The 21,188-nt window shown below is 41.9% G+C and overlaps 1 long non-coding RNA gene and 1 other non-coding gene across 4 annotated transcripts in view; one reads left to right on the top strand and one right to left on the bottom strand.

Annotated features, from left to right (window-relative positions):
- The window catches only part of LOC106505430 (uncharacterized), a 101,039-nt gene that overhangs the window by 24,005 nt on the left and 55,846 nt on the right, over window positions 1–21,188 (top strand). The gene's annotated exons all lie outside the window — the stretch shown is intronic.
- On the bottom strand, window positions 8,933–9,036 carry LOC146398134 (U6 spliceosomal RNA). Its single transcript, XR_014822172.1, has one exon. It is a non-coding gene; the product is annotated as a U6 spliceosomal RNA (small nuclear RNA).

Here is a 21,188-nt window from a genome sequence, read left to right as displayed (position 1 = left end):
AAACATACAGTTACACGGTTTCTAAAATAAATGCGCTAAGAAAAAGGAGTAGGGTGTGTGTGTGTCTCTTACCTTATTTCAACAGGGAAGAGTAAGCCTCTTAGTTTGAATTTGTATTTGCCCTTGTAGCTTCCCACCGCTCCCTTCCTTACTTCCTTCTCTGCTTGAGAACCATCCTGATGCTTCAGTGCACTGGTGGCATGGAAATATCAGGTAGATTGTGGCTCCATCTGCCCAGACACACTGCTCAACCATGACATTTTTGGCTCCCATCCCTTTCCTGGGGCCAAAATCCAAGAAGCAGGGTGCAGTGCTCTTAAGCCATCAGGTCCCCGCACTCACATCCCGTTTGGCTGCTTTGCAGGGGCTCTGACTCAGAAGCAGGACTCAGGGCTCCTCTCTTGGGGACCCACTGCTGCCCCCTGTCTCTTCACTCCTTTCTCCCCCCTCCCTTCTGTCCAAGGGAAGCTCTCCTATTCTTGAAGATTCTATCCTAGAATGTAAGCCCCAAGATCTGTTCTGTTCCTCGCTCCCTTAACACTTTCTAGCTCTGTGTCTGGCAGTGAGACGGGAGACAGGAAATATGTGTAAAAGGAATGATGCTTCTTCTAAAAGTTTGGATTGGGAGTTGCTGTTGTGGCTCAGTGGTTAAGAACCTGACATAGTGTCCATGAGGTTGTGGGTTCAATCCCTGGCCTTGATCAGTGCGTTAAGGACCCAGCAATGCTGAAACCTTCGGTGTAGGTTGCAGATGTGGCTTGGATCCAGTGTTGCCCTGACTGTGACGTAGGCTGGAAGCTGCTGCTCCGATTTGGCCTGTAGCCCAGGAACTTACATATATAACAGGGGCAGCCATAAAGATAAATAAATGAATAAATAAAAATTTCATTTGGACTCTGAGTCCTCTTCATTCTAAGACCAAGGACTTTGCTTCCCTCTCCCCTGAGGCAAGGAACACAGGGTACCTGTTTGTTTGGAGGAGGTGGGAGTGGGGGTGGTGGACGACCAGGAGACCAGGAGACAGAGAAGTACTTCAGAACCATTACACTCCCCACGTTTTTAGTGTTCATAAATGCAAACAAGTCACGCACATGTCCATCCTCCATCTTTAAAAAAAAAAAAAAAACAACGAATTTTTTTGGCTCCACCCTTAGCCTGTGGAAGCTCCCAGGCCAGGGATCAAACCCACGCCATCGCAGCAACCCACACTGCTCAGTGAAGTCGCTGGATCCTTACCTCACTGCACCACACAAGAGAACTCCCATTCTCCATATTGGGGGATTTTTACTGAGTGATGTGTTGGGACTTTTGCAGGAAGGGGGACCCCTTCTAGGGCCTGAGAATGGGCTCTTGTCTAACTCTCAGAAATGAATTGTCCGAGGAGACCCAGGGGCTGACAAAGCAAAAGACTTCGTTGGGCAGGAGCACCTGGGAGGAGAACAGCACGTTCAGGGAACCCACCAGAACTGTTCTGCCATGTGGTTCAAAGTCTCAGGTTTTATGGGAACGGGGTTAGTTTCTGGGTCCTCTCTGGCCAGTCTTACTTGGCCCATATTCGATCTGACTCAGGGACCTTCCTGGTGGCACATGCACCTCTCAGTCAAGATGGATTCTAGCGCCAAGGCTCCTGGGAGGTTGGTCATCTCCTCCCTCCTACTGCCCCCTCCCCCTTCCTCCCTGAAGAACCACGTTCTTATCAGGGCCTCCTGTTGTGAGAAAACTCTTGTAAGTGGCTGTTACTGTGCTTGGCCAAGGTGGGAAGTTTCAGTCAATGGTCCCCTAATACTTTGGCATTTAACCTTTGAGGGAAATAGCATCTCTTCTAAGCTGTTGGCACTTAAGATTGGATTTCTGCTTGAAGGAAAAAAAATATTGAAAGGAAAATAATAGGTTAATTTCTTTGTGCATAATGCCTTTGGGCACATATGCATGTGCTACTGATGTAATGCGCTCCGACATCCATTAAGGTACTTAATTTGTTTTATACGGGGTCACAAATCTTAACCCATTTAATGTTTTGCCTGTCCTACACATAAATGTCATGATCAGTACCAGATAGAACTGATGATGCCACAAGTTTCTATCCAATGGATTTCTCCTTCAGGCAGTCATCAATATGAATCTCTTTTCTTTAGGCAGATATATCAGCTGATCTTTTAATTGGGGGGATAATCTTATAGAGCTTGGGTATTATTTTGCTTATTAAGTGTAATTTCTTCAGCACCTTAAGATATCGTTTCTTTTTTAAATCAATCACCTATTTAATAGTATTATAGATGCATAATTCATCAGCAGAGAACATACATGTCTTTTTTGGTACTTAAAAAAATTGTTATGAGCGACGGGCTTTTATTTTACTTGTTTGTGCCCTTTTTGTTATCGTGTTGATTTTTCTCACAGGAGCATGTCTCCACATGACATGGATTAATCTTGTGTCTCATGTATGAATTAAGAATATAATTAGACAGATTTGTGTTGGAACGTGTTTGTCAGCATTTCCCGGCATGTTTCAAGCTGCAGGAGCAATGCTGACATGCATTTCGTATGTCCAGCACGTGCATTGCATTGGAATGATGAATCAGGGCATCGTACACACAGGGGTGTGTTCTTGGCAGATACCGAACACATTCTTTGCTGCTGTAACGCAAAAGTGAAAACCAGGGCTACTTCTTGAACCAAAGACTTGGCCTTTGGGTCCTCTGGCGTTTTCTGTAGCGCTTCCCCTTTCTATCGTATTCATTGCAGTCCAACATGTGGATGTCTCATGCTCCCAAAATGAGCATTACTGATAGGGACGGAGTAGGATAGTTACACAGGTAGTTGTACAAGTCCCAGTAGGGGACCATAGATAGAGAGGGAAACCTAGGGAACTTTGGGAGATCACCGTAAGTTAATAATTGCTCAAAAAAAGCCATCAGAACATCGTGGGAACAGGCTTGCTTAACTATAAAACTGTAAGTAAAAGCATGAGCTATGCCTTAGATCAAGGTGAAAGTTAAAATGAGGCCCGCATTCAAGTTCAGCAAGATAATGAAGGGAAGGATGACCTTCCAAAGTAGGAGACCCTCATTATACGGAAACTTGAGATTGTTCAGCATGTTTTGCATATGTTACCACCCTTCTGCTGACTTGAAGAAACATCATGACAGTCCTAGTTTGACCCCATAGGGAGGTTAAATACTCTCTTACCCAATACGAAGGAGGAGCTGGTGATGTAAGCCTGATTGATGTCTGCTCCAAGAGTGAGGAAGAAGGTGGTCTTTTCCCCCCTCCCTACTCTCCTGGGATTATAAAACTGTAGCCCACCTCATCCTCAGGGCACAGCCTCCTTGCCTGCCTGCTTGTATCCCTCACAAGAGTCCTATCTTAATAAATCTATGTCTTGCCTATCACTTTGTCTCTTGCTGAATTCCTTCTGCACTGAGACACAAAGAACCTGAGTCTCCGTAAGTCCAGATACCAGGTGAGTGATTCTAATGAAAAAACTGTGGGTTCAAGTCCCAGTCTGGGTTTAGGCTGGGTTTGAGTCAGAGGTGTTTAGGTTTCATTACTAAAGGGTGAGGCCTGTTTAGGATCCCAACTGTATACAGATTCAGTGTATTACAAATACAATTCATGTTGTATTGTTAGCAGTGCAGACCATAAGCACTAAACAAAACTGTTTAGAAATCCAGTTTCCTTTTCTCCATCCCTTTTTCATCTGGCAGTCCCAATCTTTGAAGTTACAGTTCTTAGGCTAAAGTTGTACACCCATCACTGGTCTCACTTGAGCAACAATATAGCCTTTCTTTTCTGGTCCCCTGGAGAGATCTTTGTTGGGTCTTAAGGACATCATTAATTTGACAGGTGTTCCCTTGGCTTCCCTTCCTGCCTTTGAAACACTGGTTTTTCTAAAGCTCCTTTCTCTAACTGATGGCATTGACCCTGCTGTCTTCTAGTAATTGTCCTGGAGAGTTTAGTCTTAGTTATTTTCCCTTCATCTGAGTTTATTCTATAGACAATTTGATCCCTTTTACTTGCATTCATCCTTTCTTGGATTTTATATTTTTATCCTCTTTTTGTCTCTCTTTAAATATTAAAAAATTTATATTATTGAAGTATAGTTGATTTAAAATATTGTGTTAATTTCTGCTGTATAGGAAAGTGATTCAGTTATGCATGTACATATGTGTGTGTATATGTATACACACATATGTATATAAACATATATGCACATACACACACATATATACACATATATATGCACATTCTTTTTCATAACCTTTTCCATTATGGCTTATCATAAGATATAGATATATATGTGTGTAAACATGTATGCATGTGTGTATATATGTATATGTATATATACACACACACACACACATATATATATATATATATATATATATATATATATATATATTCCTCTTTACAGATGCACCTACAGCATGTGGAAGTTCCTGGGCCAGAGGCCGAACTGGAGCTGCAGCTGAGGCTATGCCACAGCTTACAGCCTATGCCACAGGTTACAGCAATGATGGATCCTTAACCCACTGAGCCGGGCCAAGGATTGAACCCGCATCTTCACAGAGACAACAGCAGGTTCTTAACCTGCAGAGCCACAATGGGAACTCTAGTTTATCAGGATATTGAATAGTGCTCTCTGTGCTATACAGCAGGAGCTTGTTTATCCATTCTATATACAGTAGTTTGCATCTGCTAATCCCAAACTCCCATTCCATTCCCCGCACCGCCTTGGCAACCAGAAGTCTGTTCTCTATGTTTGTGAGACGGTTTCTGTTTTGGAGATAAATTCATTTGTCATATTTTAGATTCTACATATATGTGATATTATAGATATCATATGATATTTGTCTTTCTCTTTCTGACTTACTTCACTTAGTATGATAATCTCTAGGTCCATCCATGTTGCTAAATTTTTTTGTTTTTTGGCTCCACCTGGGGCATGTAGAAGTTCCTGGACCAGGGACTGAACCTGCGCCGAAGTTATGGCAACTGTCTTTTTTTTTTTCCTTTTTTGGCCAAACCCACAGCAAATGGAAGTTTTTCAGGCCAGGGATCCAATCTGAGCCAGAGCTGCGATGTTTGGCCACAGCCACAACAATGGTGGATCCTTAACCCACTGCACCAGACTGGGGATGGAACCAGTGCCTCCGCCAGAGAAAAGCCGTATCATTAACCCACTGTGCCACAGCAGGAACTCCAATGTATTTCTCTTTATAGCATTTCTGTAACTATATATATGTGTTTATTCAAGGTAGAAGCTGGGAAATGCCACAGGGAAGGCACCTCTGAGGAGAGAGTAATTACTTTTTGTTGAGGAGATCAGAGAAGGCTTGTAAGGGCAAATACAAATTAAAAATAAGAGGCTTAATTCACCCTATTGAAAATAAGGGACCGGCCTCCCCCACCCCTTTTCTTAGGGCAATTACTTTAGAATTCTTTCTCTGTCTCTTTCAAATGTAAGCGAATCTTTTTAAAAGCTAAGTAAGACTTTGGCCAGCTTTATGACCTGGGAATGTCTTCCTCAAGGACCTGGGAACCATACTTTCGGATGTAAACATCCAAGGAAAATAGCACCCCTTTCTCCCAGTTCCTTTGGGAAATCCATTCTAAACTACCTCCTGCTACAGGAAGTGTACTTTTCCTTTATTTGAAGCCTATTAGCAAACACAGATGGTGACCCCAATCGCCAGGTAAAGTCACCCCGACTACCAGATGAACTCTGTGTGACAAATGATGATGTCAAGTCCTCTTACTTGAGGACTAGTTATCCTTTATCCTGAGAACAGGGATATAATGGGTTGTATCTGCTTGGCTATAAAAGTGTAAGGTTTCCTCCTATCTGCAGTCTTAGTGGATTGAATGTGATTTGCATCACATTCTGGTTTATTGCTTACACTAGCCAAAGTGTTTTGTTTTTCTTTTCTTTTTTGGGGGGGGGGGTCTTTTTGTCTTTTCCAGGGCCGCACTTGCGCCATATGGAGGTTTCCAGGCTAGGGGTCTAATTGGAGTTGTAGCCACTGGCCTACGCCCAGCCACAGCAACGTGGGATCTGAGCTGCATCTGTGACCTATAGCACAGCTCATGGCAACGCTGGATCCTTAACCCACCGAGCAAGGTCAGGGACTGAACCCGCAACCTCATGGTTCCTAGTCGTATTCTTTAACCACTGAGCCATGACGGGAACTCCCCAAAGTGTTTTCTTTCTCTAATACCTTTGTGGAGAGGCTTTCTGGATGAGGATAACATTTTGTTTTTCATTGTATTTCCCCAATCAGCTTCCCAGAGCAAGTAGTGTCCAATCTTATCTATGAAGGATAGCCTACATGTTACAGGCAAGCTATTTTAAAATATCTGACATTTCCTATTTATTTGTAGTTTAGCCCACAGGTAGGATCCTATTTTAGGTAGGTGGCAACTGAGGCTTTGCCTTGCAGTTAAAACATTTTAATTGAGGTGAAATTCACATAATGAAATGAACCAGTAAAGAAATGTACAGTTCATTTAGTAATTTCACAACCTTGGGTAGCCAACACATCTATTTAATTCCAAACTATTCCCATTCTGATACCCCAGCCCATGTAACCGTCAATTGGCTTTCTATCTTTATGGATAGAAACACTAATCATAATATCCCAAAGATGGGAGTTCTTGCTGTGGGTCAGCAGAAACGAATCCGACCAGTAACTGTGAGGTTGCGAGTTTGATGCCTGGCCTCGCTCAGTGGGTTAAGGATCTGGTGTTGCCATGAGCTGTGATATAGGTTGCATATGTGACTTGGATCTGATGTTGCTGTGGTTGTGGGGTGGGCTGGTGGCTACAGCTCTAATTGGACCCCTAACCTGGGAACCTCCATATGCCACACACACACACACACACTTATATATGTTCAAAAAAGTTAAAAAAAAAAAAAAAGAGAGATTCTGTTGTGGCTCAGAGGGTTATAAACCCGACTAGTATCCATGAGGATGCAGGTTCAATCCCTGGCCTTGCTCAGTGGGTTAAGGATCCAGTGGTGCTGCACTCTGTGGTGTAGATCACAGATGCATCTCAGATGTGCCTGTGGCCTAGGCCAGCAGCTGCAGCTCTGATTCCACCTCCAGCCTGGAAACTTCCATAAGATGTGTGTGTGTAGCCCTAAAAAGGCTTTATATATATTATATAGGAGCAGTTTTCTCAGGGTTGCTTGAGGTGTTGCCTCTCAGGCTTAAGTCCTCAGATTTATCCACTGAATGAAACATAACTTTCAACTTATAAAAATAAAATACATGGGTTAATAAAGATTTTATTAGTTCAGGACCTTTTACGTGAGGTTCACAATGCTTGGTAATTGTTTTCTCCTTAACTAGACCGTGAACTTCTCAAGGGCAACATGTGCATGTCTCATGTTTCTTTGGAACCCGCCCTAATTCCCACTAACTAATTTTGTGGGTGTTCCCACAAACCCCTTAGACTTAACGCTTATTTAGCGCTTTTGAATAAATGAATGAAGACCAGAGTAGACTATCTGTCATTGACTTCATAGCTTGTCCTGAAAATAAGTTGGTAATTGTTGAACTTCTCTTAAAAGTATGTTTTGAGGTCTGGAATGTTCATGGCAAGGCCCAGGTTTGTTTTGACTTTCTTATTGTACAATCAGGAGAGAAGTTGCTCTGTTAGGGATTACTGTTGTATGCTTAGGATTGAATGTGATAATCTTTTCCTCTTGGGTGTGGGACTGTGTTCCGATTAAAGACACCAGCATACCAGCAATTTTCAGTTTAATGCAATTTAATTACACCTATAGATTGTATCATTTTACATGCATATAACATTTCTACTTCCGTGGAATAATTCTGAGCATTTGGAGGAAATGCTGGAGTCTGGAGATTTTACCCTTAAGAAATCATTATCTTTGAAGCCTCCCCAAGCGGCCCTAAGACTAGATACTTAGGTCTTGAAAAAGATGTTCATTGAAGTCAGCACTGTTTGAAAATTAGGAAAACATTTTCTATTCTCTTTGGTAAATTCTCAGTGTTAAAAACTGAGTGTAACAGAGCTCACCCTTTTCTCAGCTGTGTGATGCTATATGATACCGTCAGTGGTTTAGCTATGTCCCTTTTTTACTTTTAACTATAACTTTGTGTAGTTAACAGTAACTTTTGAGCTATCTTTGAAAGATAAGCTGTTAATAAGGTAAAAGTGTCCAAGATTCATTTTCTGATTTAGTGCTTAACACAGTTGTTGACTTGTTTTTTATTTTTATTTTTTGCTTTTTACAGCCATACCCGTGGCATATGGAGGTTCCCAGGTTAGGGGTCGAATCAGAGCTACAGCTGCCAGCCTACACCACAGCTCAGAGCAACGCCAGATCCTTAACACACTGAGCGAGGCCAGGGATTGAACCTACAGTCTCATAGTTCCTAGTCGGATTCTTTTCTGCTGATGGGAACGCCTTAAGATTTTTTTTAAATTTGTTTTTTTATTTGTTTTGTTTTTTTGTTTTGCTTTTTAGGGCCACACCTGTGGCATATGGAGTTTTCAGGCTAGGGGTTGAATTGGAGCTGTAGCTGCTGACCTACACCACAGCCACAGCAATGTCAGATCCGAGCCTCGTCTGTGACCCACACCATAGCTCACGGCACAACAGATCTTTAACCCATTGAGTGAGGTCAGGGATCGAACCTGTGTCCTCATGAGTGCTAGTCAGATTAATCACTGAGCTGTGAAGGAAACTCCAATCTCTCCTTGTTTTAAAAGCTTCCAGCTTCCAGACTAGTTCAGATTGTAATGTTTGTGTTTCACATAATCTAATAGGGAACTATGACAAAAATTTTTATTTTTTAAACATAAATTTTATTGGAATATAGTTGACTTAGAAAGCTGTGTCAGTTTCAGGTACACAGCAAAGTAAATCCGTTATACATATACATATATCTGTTCCTTTTCAAAAAATATGGAATGCTTCATGAATTTGCATGTCATCCTTGCTCAAGGGCTATGCTAATCTCTGTATCTTTCCAATTTTAGTACATGTGCCGCAGAAGCGAGCATGTTGCTGACTTCTTGAAGACTGTAGTCTGCAAAACTATTTGTGGTACAAAATGTTCTGACATTTATGAACATTTAAAAATTTCCTTTTCACTTTTTGGGCCCCTCAGTTTGACTTTTATTTCTCTTCTACTTCTTACACCACTGGTGCTTTCAGTGAAGATAAACAAAATAAAGTTTAATACATTTTTAGATGTCTTTTAGCTTAAGATACAAACAATTGCATTTGGAAATTAATAAACTTTCTGAAGTTTAGTCCAGCCTATATGATCGACAAGGCTGTTGGTAGGTGAGAAGAGCAGCCTTTCCGTGATTCCACATTCTGCTGGACTTTGCAAATACGTCCATTAATCCATTAAGGATACGTGGAGTGAGCCACGGGTGAGAGGAGACATTTGAAAAAAGCAATTGCAGAGTTCCAATTGTGGCTTAGTGGTTAAGGAACCCGACCAGGAACTTAATCCATTAAGTTTCAGCTCTTTCGCAATTGCTTTTTTCAAATTTGTTTTTTGTTTTGTTTTGTTTTTTGGTCTTTTGTCTTTTTAGAGCCGCACCTGCGGCATATGGAGATTCCCAAGTTAGGGGTCGAACCAGAGCTACAGCTGCCAGCCTACACCACAGCCACAGCAACACCAGATCCCAGCCCCATCTGTGACCTACCCCACAGCCCATGGCAACACCAGATCCTTAACCTACTGAGCAAGGACAGGGATCAAACCCACATGTTCATGGTTCCTGGTCGGGTTCCTTAACCACTAAGCCACAATGGGAACTCTGCAATTGCTTTTTTCAAATGTCTCCTCTCACCCGTGGCTCACTCCACGTATCATTTTTGACTCCAGAAGTGAAACGTGGTGCTATGTGGACATATAGGTACCATAAGCTCATTTGCCCTTAAAAATCATTATCTTTGAAACTTCTCCAAGTAGGCAGAAAACTAGTGACTCATGTCTTGAAAGAGATGTTCATTGAAGTCAGCAGTGTTTATTTGAAAACTAGGGAAACGTTTTTCAGTTTTCGTTGACTCCAAAATGTTAATCTTTTAGGATTAACTCTGATCTTCTTTCAACCGTATGAATAGGATACTTTCAGTAGTTTAGTTCTATTACCTTATTACTGTCCTTGCCTATTATAAACAATCAATAACTATTTTTGGAGTGAAGTCGGGTACCTATAAGACAGACTTTGCATGATTCTGTTCTGAATATGTATGTTTTTGTGTCTGACTCACTTCTGTAAAGGACCTCTCTGTTGTGGTTCTGGAGTTGAGATAATTCATACCTCGAAATATATTTAGTTCTGAAATTTCTAGAGTTTTTTTAGTGGTAAAGTGATTTTTAAAATGTACTCTAAACATTTGAATGTTTCCTAGTTGGTTAGGACTTTTGCTGTGTATAATAAATTTTACATAGCAATTAAGGCATAGTGGATTAAGGATCTGGTATTGCTGCAGCTGTGGCTTAGGTCACAGCTCTGGCTTGGATTCAGTCCCTAGCCTGGGAACTTCCTTATGCCACCAGCGCAGCCGAAAAGAAAGAAAAACAAAAAAGACTGTTGTGTTTTTCATGCTTTACTTAGCTATCTTAGTGCAACTTGTAGGCAATTGTCCATTTGTATCTCTGGTTTTCTCTTGAATATTTCCAGTTGGGTCTTCCATTGTTACATCAAACTCAATATACTTACAACTCGCTCTATTATCTTTCCTTCGAATTCTGCTCTTCCTCCCCATGTGCTAATTTTTTTTTTTTTTTTTTTTTTGTCTTTTTGCTATTTCTTGGGCCGCTCTCACAGCATATGGAGGTTCCCAGGCTAGGGGTCGAATCGGAGCTGTAGCCACCGGCCTACGCCAGAGCCACAGCAACGTGGGATCCGAGCCGCATCTGTGACCTACACCACAGCTCACGGCAACGCCGGATCGTTAACCCACTGAGCAAGGGCAGGGACCAAACCCGCAACCTCATGGCTCCTAGTCGGATTCGTTAACCACTGCACCACGACGGGAACTCCCCCCATGTGTTAATTTTTATTCCACTTTGAAACTTAAAAAATTTTGTTTACTCTGAGCTCTTTAAAGTCTTATAATGAACCAAATCCTATCTCTCAGATTCTTTACTTCTCCTAGGATTATTTCAGTTCAGAAAAATGTCACTGTATCCCTGAATTGCTACAGTAACCTATTCACTGTGTCTCTGGTCTCTATTCCGATCTCTCTAATCCGTCTTGCATGCAGAGGGTATATTAATTTTCTTGCTCAACCCTTGGTAGCTTACTCCTAAGCTAAGGCTTTTAAGAGTTCACTGTGGAACTTAAGATTATTCTTTTCTCCTCAGAGAAGCCCTTAAAGACTCTTCATGGTTTGACCTTATTTCACGTATCTAGTCTTACCCCTGTGGTTCTCCAAGGTGAGTTCTTCACTCTGCAGATTCAGCTTCATAGTTGCATGTAAATCATGGTCTATCCCATTACTTTGTCTTCATTCATGTTGGCTTCATGTCTTGCCTATTCAAATCCTTCCTTCAAATTCAAACATTTTGGAAGTTCCCATCATGGCTCAGCAGTAATGAATCCAACTATCCATGAGGATACTAGTTCCATCCCTGGCCTTGCTCAGTTGGTTAAGGATCCGGTGTTGCCCTGAGCTGTGGTGTAGGTGGCAGATGTGGCTCGGATCTGGTGTTGCTGTGGCTGTGGTGTAAGCTGGAAGCTACAGCTCCGATTCAACCCCTAGCCTGGGAACTTCCATATGCCGTGAGTGTGGCCTTAAAAAAACCAAAAAACAAAGAAACAAACAAAAACATTCAAAAACATTTTTGGAGTTCCCATTGTGGCATTGGTCACAGCTGTGGCTTGGATTTGATTCCTGGCCTGGGAACTTCCATATGCTATGGGGGAGGTCAAAACAAAAGCAAAAACAAAAACAAACAAACAAAAAAAACCGGAGAGAGAGAGAAGTTCTTTCCTTGAATCCCGTAGATTTTGAGTCTTGACCTCCCTGAAGAGCATCAGATTGCACACCCCTCCTTGAATGGAGTGCCTTTCATGATCCTTGATGAGGAAATGGAACTTAAAAAACTCTTATAGGAGCTTCTTTGTGGCTCATTAGATTAAGGATCCAGCATTGTCACTGTAGCAGCTTGGGTCACTTGCGTCAGTTCCTGGCTTGGTAACTTCCACATGCCATGAGCAGGGCCAAAAAAAAAAAAAAAAAAAAAAAGGGCTATTACATCTGGGCCCCTCTTCACCTCCGAAGGTGCCCTCTCCATCCTAAGAGTCCAGTTTGTCACAATAAAAAATAACATGTACAAAGGATGGAACAACTACGTCTGTCTAGGACTGTGGAGGAAGTTTTCATAGATGAGTTGGGTGACTTTGAACTGGGTCTTGGGGAAGGAATAGGCGTTTGCCAAGTAGAAAAAGCAAAGAAAATGTCAGGGAGGACCATTAAGGGAAAGAATAAAAAAATTAGCAAAGCATTAAGAACATGGGCTCTGGAGCTAGACTGCCTGTGTTGGAAACTTGGAAAGGTCACTTAACAGCTGCCTTGGACAAATTCCTTAACTTGCTTTGTGTCTGATTTTCCTCACCTGTAAAATGGGGATAGTAAGAGTTTTCTTCCTCAGGTCATAGTGAGTGGTGAATTAGCTGATAAATATAGAATCCTTAGACCAATGTCTATTCTACAGGGAGGTGAAAGAACTTGCAAGTTTGGGGAACAGAGGGAAGTTCAGTATGGCTGGAGTTTAAGGTGCCTATGCAGGGCAGGACCTGGGGGTGGCTTATAGGAGAGAGGAATGGAGAGAGGAGTAGATGCGAGTCAGATGGTGAAGCGTGTGGGGTCTTATAAAGGCAGGAGGGAGCAAGCAGGGAGCCGGTGTATGTGAAACCTCAGAATGATGTGATGTGAATTTGGGAGCTGTTCTGGGGCAGCCGTGTGGAAGGGGGACTGACGGAGGGAGAGACAGCCTGCATCCATCCCCCAGATTTCAAAACAAAACAACGCAGTAGCTTTCCAACTCTTCACTGTAGCTCACAAGAGGAAATACATTTTATACCACGACCTCAGTACACAGCACACACACACATTTATAATTTAAAAAGACCTTTATAGGAGTTCCCATCGTGGCGCAGTGGTTAACGAATCCAACTAGGAACCACGAGGTTGCGGGTTCGGTCCTTGCCCTTGGCTCAGTGGGTTGAGGATCCGGCGTTGCCGTGAGCTGTGGTGTGGGTTGCAGACGCAGCTCGGATCCCGCGTTGCTGTGGCTCTGGCGTAGGCCGGTGGCTCCAGCTCCAATTTGACCCCTAGCCTGGGAATCTCCATATGCCGCGGGAGCGGCCCAAGAAATAGCTAAAAAGACAAAATAAATAAATAAATAAATAAATAAAAAGACCTTTATAAAATAATATCTACCATTTGTAGATAACATGTACTTTGATCATTTCTATTCCATTCCATTTAATAATGCTGATTGTGTCCCCATATTTTAAAAGATCTACTAACAGTTCACAACCCGTGGCTTGAAAAACAGTCTTAAACTAGTCTACAACCAAAGTTTAAACTTTGTTTCATCACCTTTTATCTTCCATTGAACATTTTACCCTATTCTGTCTCCTTTCCTTCTTTACCTCCTTTGACCTTTCAGAGTAAATGTACATAAAAATGTCTCCCCACATTTTGAGTTGAACAATGGAAGGAAATCATTTAAATGTGATGTAGTAAGCGCTTCTAAGATGTTTATTATTATTTATGTAGGTGTACATTTCAACCCCTTGCCACCAGCCCCACCCGATCCCCTTCTTCATTAAACCTGAAGCTTCTCCCGTAGCAGCCCTGCCTCTAGAGCAGGCAGTGGCAGGTCTCAATTTCCTCCCGCAGGTGCATCTTGCTTGGTGTCCAGGAGCTGCCGGCGGTCTGTGCTCTGGCTCTCGGTCTCCCTGCAGACTGCGAGGAACTGGATCAACAAGGTGCCCGTCTGCCCCCGGTCTATGAAAGCTGGCCTTTGGTTCTGTTAGCTCGGCTTTCAGGGATGTTTCTTGAGGGTGCAGTGAAGTTTGACATTTTCTCAAGAGAAAAGACGAAAGGAAGATTTAGGTAGATTCGTTTCAGAAAGTGTTTCTATTCACTTTTCAAGAAAGAAGTCGATAACACAAACATTCTCTCTCTTCTGTTCTAACCCCTTCTCTTTCAAGCAGGGGTGCGGCCCTAAAAAGACAAAAGACACCAGAGGTGACCTTTCCCACTTGGACACCATGTTTTAAGGGGGTGAGGTTTTGGATTTGAGGGAAGGGGGATATGTCATACTGTGTGTTTCTTACCAAGCTGAGCATTTGGTACCACGGTGAACATTTGCTTTGGTGGGTAGGAAGAAGCTGCTTTCATACTGGAGAGAAGGAATTCTCAACAGGGGTTATATATGCACTTCCTTTGCTGGGGGTTGGGTGGAGCATGGGGCTGGAGACACGGGTGACCCTGTTTCAAGACATTTTGGTTGTCACAGCTGGTGATGGGGGATGATTCTGGTGTCTAGTGGTTGAAGACCATAGATGCTGCTGCATGTCTTACAAACCACAGGACGACCACCCCCTCGGCAAAGAATTAACCAGCCTAAAATATGTAGAGTGCCAAAGTTGATACACTGTACTTAGAACCTGATGTTGGAGGTAATGGATCACCAAAGTTTCACCAAATTCCTTGAATTAGGGTAAATCTGATCCCCCCCCTTTTTTTTCTTTTTGTGGCCACACCTGTGGCATATGGAAGTTCCTGGTCTAGGGGTCAAATCAGAGCTTCAGCTGCTGGCTTACACCACAGCCATGGCAGCACCAGATCTGAGCTGCACCTGCAACCTACGCTGTAGCTTGCAGCAATGCCAGATCCTTAACCCACAGTGAGGCCAGGGATTGAACCTGCATCCTCATGGACACTATATGGGGTTCTTAACCCATTGAGCCACACAGGGAACTCCTGATCTCAGTTTAATTCGCTATAACACTCATTTCACCACCTTGATAATTTTCTGATTGTTTTTAAAATTGAGTTGCATAGAGTCGTAGATTTTAGAACAGTTAGGGATCACCATCTCCACTGTTTTACAAATAAAGGGAAAATGAGGTGGAGAAATGAGGTGGATAAGAGTGACTTATCTAAGGTTATATACTGAGTTTAGAGACAGTCCGGGACTAGGGCTCAGGTCTACCAAGTTGATACAAAATATAGCAACTTGCTAATGTAGAATTAGTTTAATAAAAGCTTCCCTACGGTGAAATTGTAATTCCCAGAAGATAGAAATGCTACCTCTGTCCTGACTCCAATCTCTCTGACCCTGAAACATTGGACACTATAAATGCTCATCATGAACCATCTTAGTTTTTGGAGTATAAGTGAAAATTGATTTAAAAAGCAAAATAAAATATTTTGTAATAACTTATAAAGGAGGAGTTCCCGTCGTAGTTCAGTGGTTAATGAACCTGGCCGGTATCCATGAGGACGTGGGTTCTATCCCTGGCCTCACTGAATGGGTTAAGGATCTGGCGTTGCCGTGAGCTACAGTGTAGGTCGCAGACGCGGCTTGGATATGGCTTTGCTGTGGCTGTGGTGTAGGCTGGCAACTATAGCTCTGATTCGACCCCTAGCCTGGGAACCTCCATATACCTTGGGTGCAGCCCTAAAAAGACAAAAGACAAAAAATTAAAAAAAAAAAAACTGTAAAGGAAAATAATCTGAAAAAAAAGTATAGCAATCATTTTGCTGTACACCTGAAAAAACCCAACATTGTAAATCCACTATACTTCAATTGAAAAAAAAATGATAGGTAAGGATATTTAAGAAAAGCAGCGAGGCATTCTCTTGTGCTGCAGCAGGTTAAGGATGTGGTGGTGTTGCTGCAGCTGCCTGGCTTGCTACTGTGGTTCGGGTTCGATCCCTGGTCCGGAAACTTCCACGTGCCTCAAGCCTGATCAAAAAAGGGGGGAAACATTATTATTCAAGTTTAAGTGTATTAAATTTCCTTAATTAAAACGCAGTATATACACTTTTTTTTTTTTTAACTCAGTGTGCGGCATGTGGAAGTTCCCTGGGCCAGGGATTGAACCCACGTCATAGCAGTGTCTAGAGCCACAGCAGTGATAATGCTCCTTAACCGAGAGGCCACCAGGGACTCCTATACTCCTTGATACTGAATGAAATCCTAGCTGATCTACAAGAAGACATTTTATCTAGATTAATACCCTTAAGCTTTCAGACAGCAATCTCACCCCACCACCTAGGGTAGAAACAAGTGATCTTTTTCTGGAAACAAGCCAGCCTAGTGTTCCCCTAACAATGATCTCACATTGATAACTGCGGTGTCTCAGCTAATTCAGGGCCTGTAGTATTTGCAGAATAGAGGCTAATCTGTGTAGTTAATAATTTTGCTTCCAGACATGGAAACTTTCCTGTCCAAGTTACTGGCTGAAGAAGTCCAAGATGGCGGAATTTTCTTAAGGGATTTTAAAAATAAATATTAGGGAATATCATATTTTGGAAGCATGTTGCTGAAGTGAAATCATAAAATTATCTGTATGGATAAATTGGTGTTCAGTGTATTGATCCAGGGGGAGATTTTTACCTACTAGGGCTCCTGCAGACTGAAGTTCTGGCACCAGGGCTTGAAAAGTCTGCTTCAGTGACTTCATTTCAGTCTTAGCAGAATTGGAGGCATCAGCAGTGATAGCCATCTGCTGCTGTAGCACTCTGCTCTGAAATACCCTTCAAAACAATCATTTACCAGTGAAGGGAGGTCATACTAATTTTCTGACCTTGAATGTGTTTTTAGTTTACCTTGTTTTTGAATGTCATTTCAGCATCCCTGGAGTTTGGCTTGGTCACTGCTTCAGAGTGAGATCTAATAGATTAGTAACCATTGATTAGCTTGGTTAGATCAGCTTCAGAGGCAGTGTCCAGCTCCACGCACCTATCAAGAGCCAGCATCAGGAGTTCCTGCTGTGGTTCACTGGGTTAAGAACCTGAAATAGTGTCTGTCAGGAGGCAGGTTCCATCCCTGGTCTCGCTCAGTGGATTAAGAAACCTCTGTGATGTAGGTTGCAGATGCAGCGCCGATTTGACCCAGCCTGGGAACTTCCATATGCCACTGGGTACAATCATAAAGAGGAAAAAAAAGAGAAAGAAGGAAAAAAAGAGCCTGCATCAGCTGGTAGGCTTTTAATGTCCTGAATTAGAAACAACCATCAAGGAATTCTACGGTGGAATTCCCTTCATTTACTAATGTTCTCTTTGACGTCATCATTACATTGAAAATGAAGACACCAATTACGTAAGGAAGGGGCCAGTTGTGCCTCTGTGTGGGGGCACGGCATCTTCGTGTTTCGTCTTGAGATCAGCTAACTCCTCTGCCCGTTTCCACCTGCGTTTCCAGATCAGTCTCGGACAAAGTCAGGTCCGTTGATGTCAGCTGGCACAGGGCCAATTCAGTCTTAAACCTGGAAAAATTTTCAAATGCTTTCAGTGGCTGTTAGGATAGTGTTAACACTCTATTCTCAACAATCTCTTTCAGAGCTGTCCCAGAAATGCTAAGCTAATTCAGTTCACTCTTTCTTGTAAATAGCATTTGCTCTTAACATTTCGCATTGTTAGTACTTCATATAAAATGCTGACAGCTTTGGGGCAGAACCCTCCCAGCATTTTTATATCTTGGGACAGCCTTGCCACACTTTATTTCCTCTGGTTTGTTGAGAGCCTTGTATGCGTGCACACAGAAAGGAATAAATTAAAGAGTCTCAGAAACACATAACGGCACTTTTTAGGAGCCTCCCTTAAAATATACCCGATACATAAAAATTCGTACTGATGAGACATAAATCAGATGGCGATTCTTCAAACACTAAACGTTCTTCCAAATAGTGGCCACCTAGAGCGTATTTAGCTAAAATATTTGTTCATTTTTAGGATTTCATTTATCTCTAAAAATAAATTTATTGCATAACTTGTGACTCTAGCATAAAAATAAGCATAGCTTTCCGTAGTGTTTCTCTCCTTGGTTTATATTTTCCACTGTGCCATTGAAGGTAACCACATCCTCTTTTTGTCTGAAGCCCTTGGCTTCTAGTTTTATGTTGTCAGCCTGCAGCCTGAAGCTGGTGCTGTTAATGGTTGCATCTGATATTTGGAAAAGCAGGACACACAAAAAAGTTGTGTTTGTTACATCCACATGCTGAGCGTCTGTGCATTGGTATTTAGCAATGCCAATTTTAGGGTCTTGAAAAAATTTATACGTGTGTGATTTGCTAATGACACAGACATTAAATAATTGTCTAAATATTTCTCTATACCATTTATCTCTTCATCTAAGAGTAAAATGGCTAGATGTAATTTACTTAAATTTTTATTTAAGTACTTGGAAACATTTCTAGAACTCTTTCTATAAAATGAACCATATAAAAGTGAGCAAAATAGAAGAAAAAAAAAACTAACATAGCTAAGAGGTATATTCTGTTGCTTGTTAAACTCCTTAATCTGGTTAAATTGAGAAAAGTTCAGGTATATGTAAGATGGTCCCAATCTTTTAATATTTTGTCATTTTTAGTGTAGTTCTTCTTGCAGCAGTAGCTAAGCTTCTTACCTTGTTTTGAAGTTCCTCAATTATCTGATGGTAGAACTTTTTGTAGTCCTGTTTTTCTCCTTGACCATTAGCCTCAAGTACAAATTTCTTTCCTTCCATTTTTTTTTTTCTTTTTTATGCCACCTCCATGGCATAATGAAGTTCCTGGGCCAGGGATAAAATCTGGAGGCAGCTGAGACCTATACTGCCATTGTAGCAATGCTGGATCCTTTAACCCCCTGCAGTGGGCTGGGGTCTGAACCTGAGCCTCCACAGTGACTCAAACCACTGCAGTTGGATTCTTAACCCACTTGTGCCATAGCAGGAACTCCCCAAATTTCTTTTACGATGCTTTGATTTTATGTTCAAAGGTACTGTTTTCCTGCTCAAGATCCCCACCTGGTCCAGGTAAACTGTGAATATGTCATTTAGGTTTCTCATCCTCTTATTCTCATTTCCAGAGAGCACCAGCTCTTACCTTCTTCCAAGCTAACACCCCCAAAGTTGGTGCGAAAAGCTCCTTAGAAGCCGCTTAAGCCATATGTCCCCCCTGTACAATTCTTTCTTTTTCGAAGTCTAATTGCCATAGACTTGATTTGAGGGCAAAGTGTGACATGATGAAAATCTTCAACCCTGAGAAACCCAATGCCTCCAGGAAAGTGTCGAGAGTTATCAATTGGTAACTCCTTTTAGTAGCTGATAAAGTGGTGTTCTGTCTCTGATAGCATCGCCTTAAGGATTTTTAATGATATCTGTAATACTAAAATATCATTTCGGTAATTATTTGTTAAACTCCTTAGAATGTCTTAGTTACTTAAAGGCACAGAAACTGCCTTTAGGTATCTATTATCAAAATTTGGAGAAATGAAGCCAAGAATATGTACATGATATCAGCCTAGTTATAAACCTGTCTTTTCCCTTAGGCTCTCATGTTTTGTTTTGTTTTGTTTTTTTCTTTCAGGGCTGCACCTTCAGCATAAGGGAGTTTGAAGGCTAGGGGTTGAATCAGAGCTTCAGCTGCTGGCCACAGCCACAGCCATAGCAACATGGGATCCGAGCCAAGTCTGCAGCCTACACCACAGCTCACAGCAATGCCAGATCTTTAACCCACCGAGTGAGGCCAGGGATCCAGCCAGCACCCTCATGGATACCAGTTGGGTTCATAACCTGCTGAGCCATGATGGGAACTCCCTCGTATGTTTTTTTTAATGATGGTGCTTATTACATTTTATTTCCCTTTGGCATTGTGTGACAAGTATGCCATCTCTTCAGATGAGCTCTTTGAAAGCAGTTTTAGGGATTTCTGGTGACGTAAGAGAAAGTGGCTAATCCTTAGCTTCTATAATCTGAGCAGTAAATAAGAATAAAATGTAGAAAGAGAAAAGGATCTCATTCATTTTAGTATATTCATTTCAATATTCTCATATTATGTTTTTCTTGAATTTTGTCAATTGCAGGAAAATAAAATCTTAAGTTTAAAATTTTCTTGAAGCCTGTCTTGGACTTTCAACATGATCAATGCTATCTAATTTTATATTATTTTATGAAGGTATAAGACCCTCGAAAACTTAAAGTGAAATGGAGGAGCTGATATAATACAGAGTTCTGGGTTAGTATTAAATAGCAAACTTGTAAGTTTCTCTAGGTTCTTATATAAACCTCTGTGGTGGCTGCTTCATGTTCCTTTTGCAGCTAAAATGACTTTTGCAGATCCTGAATTGTAGCAGAAATGCTCATCTGATAATAACCGTGACATACTATACCTCCTCTCCCAATCCCTTATTATCGTGGGGAAGCCCCTGCCCCCATGACTTCCATATTACAAAATGTATTTTCCTTCATCTATCTATCTGTCTATCTATCTACTTTTTAAAATTGAAGTATAGGAGTTCCCGTCGTGGCGCAGTGGTTAACGAATCTGACTAGGAACCATGAGGTTGCGGGTTCGGTCCCTGCCCTTGCTCAGTGGGTTAAAGATCCGGCGTTGCCGTGAGCTGTGGTGTAGGTTGCAGACGCGGCTCGGATCCCGCGTTGCTGTGGCTCTGGTGTAGGCCGGAGGCTACAGCTCCGATTGGACCCCTAGCCTGGGAACCTCCATATGCCGCGGGAGCAGCCCTAGAAATGGCAAAAAGACAAAAAAAAAAAAAAAATTAAATAAATAAATAAAATTGAAGTATAGTTGGTTTACAATGTTGTGTTAGTTTCAGGTGTATATAACAAAGTGATTCAGTTATAAATATATATGCAGATTCTTTTTCATATTCTTTTCCATTATGGTTTATTTCAGGATGCTGAATATAGTTCCCCATGTTATACAGTAGGGCCTTATTGTTTATTTTATACGTAGTAGTTTGTATCTGCTGGTCCCAAACTTCTCATTTGCCCTTCTCCCCCCGTTTCCCCTTTGGTAACCGTAAGTTTGTTTTCTTTTTTTTTTTTTGTCTTTTTGTCATTTCTTGGGCCGCTCCTGTGGCATATGGAGGTTCCCAGGCTAGGGGTCGAATCGGAGCTATAGCCGTCGGCCTACACCAGAGCCACAGCAACACAGGATCCGAGCCG

Source organism: Sus scrofa, chromosome 12 (assembly GCF_054392235.1).
Source record: "Sus scrofa isolate SSC_HxYL_T2T_F1_AM1 chromosome 12, Sscrofa_HxYL_maternal_Yorkshire_Landrace_v2.0, whole genome shotgun sequence".
Lineage (NCBI taxonomy): Eukaryota > Metazoa > Chordata > Mammalia > Artiodactyla > Suidae > Sus > Sus scrofa.
The sequence above is the reverse complement of the archived record's forward strand: the minus strand, read 5'-3'. Positions and strand labels throughout refer to the sequence as shown.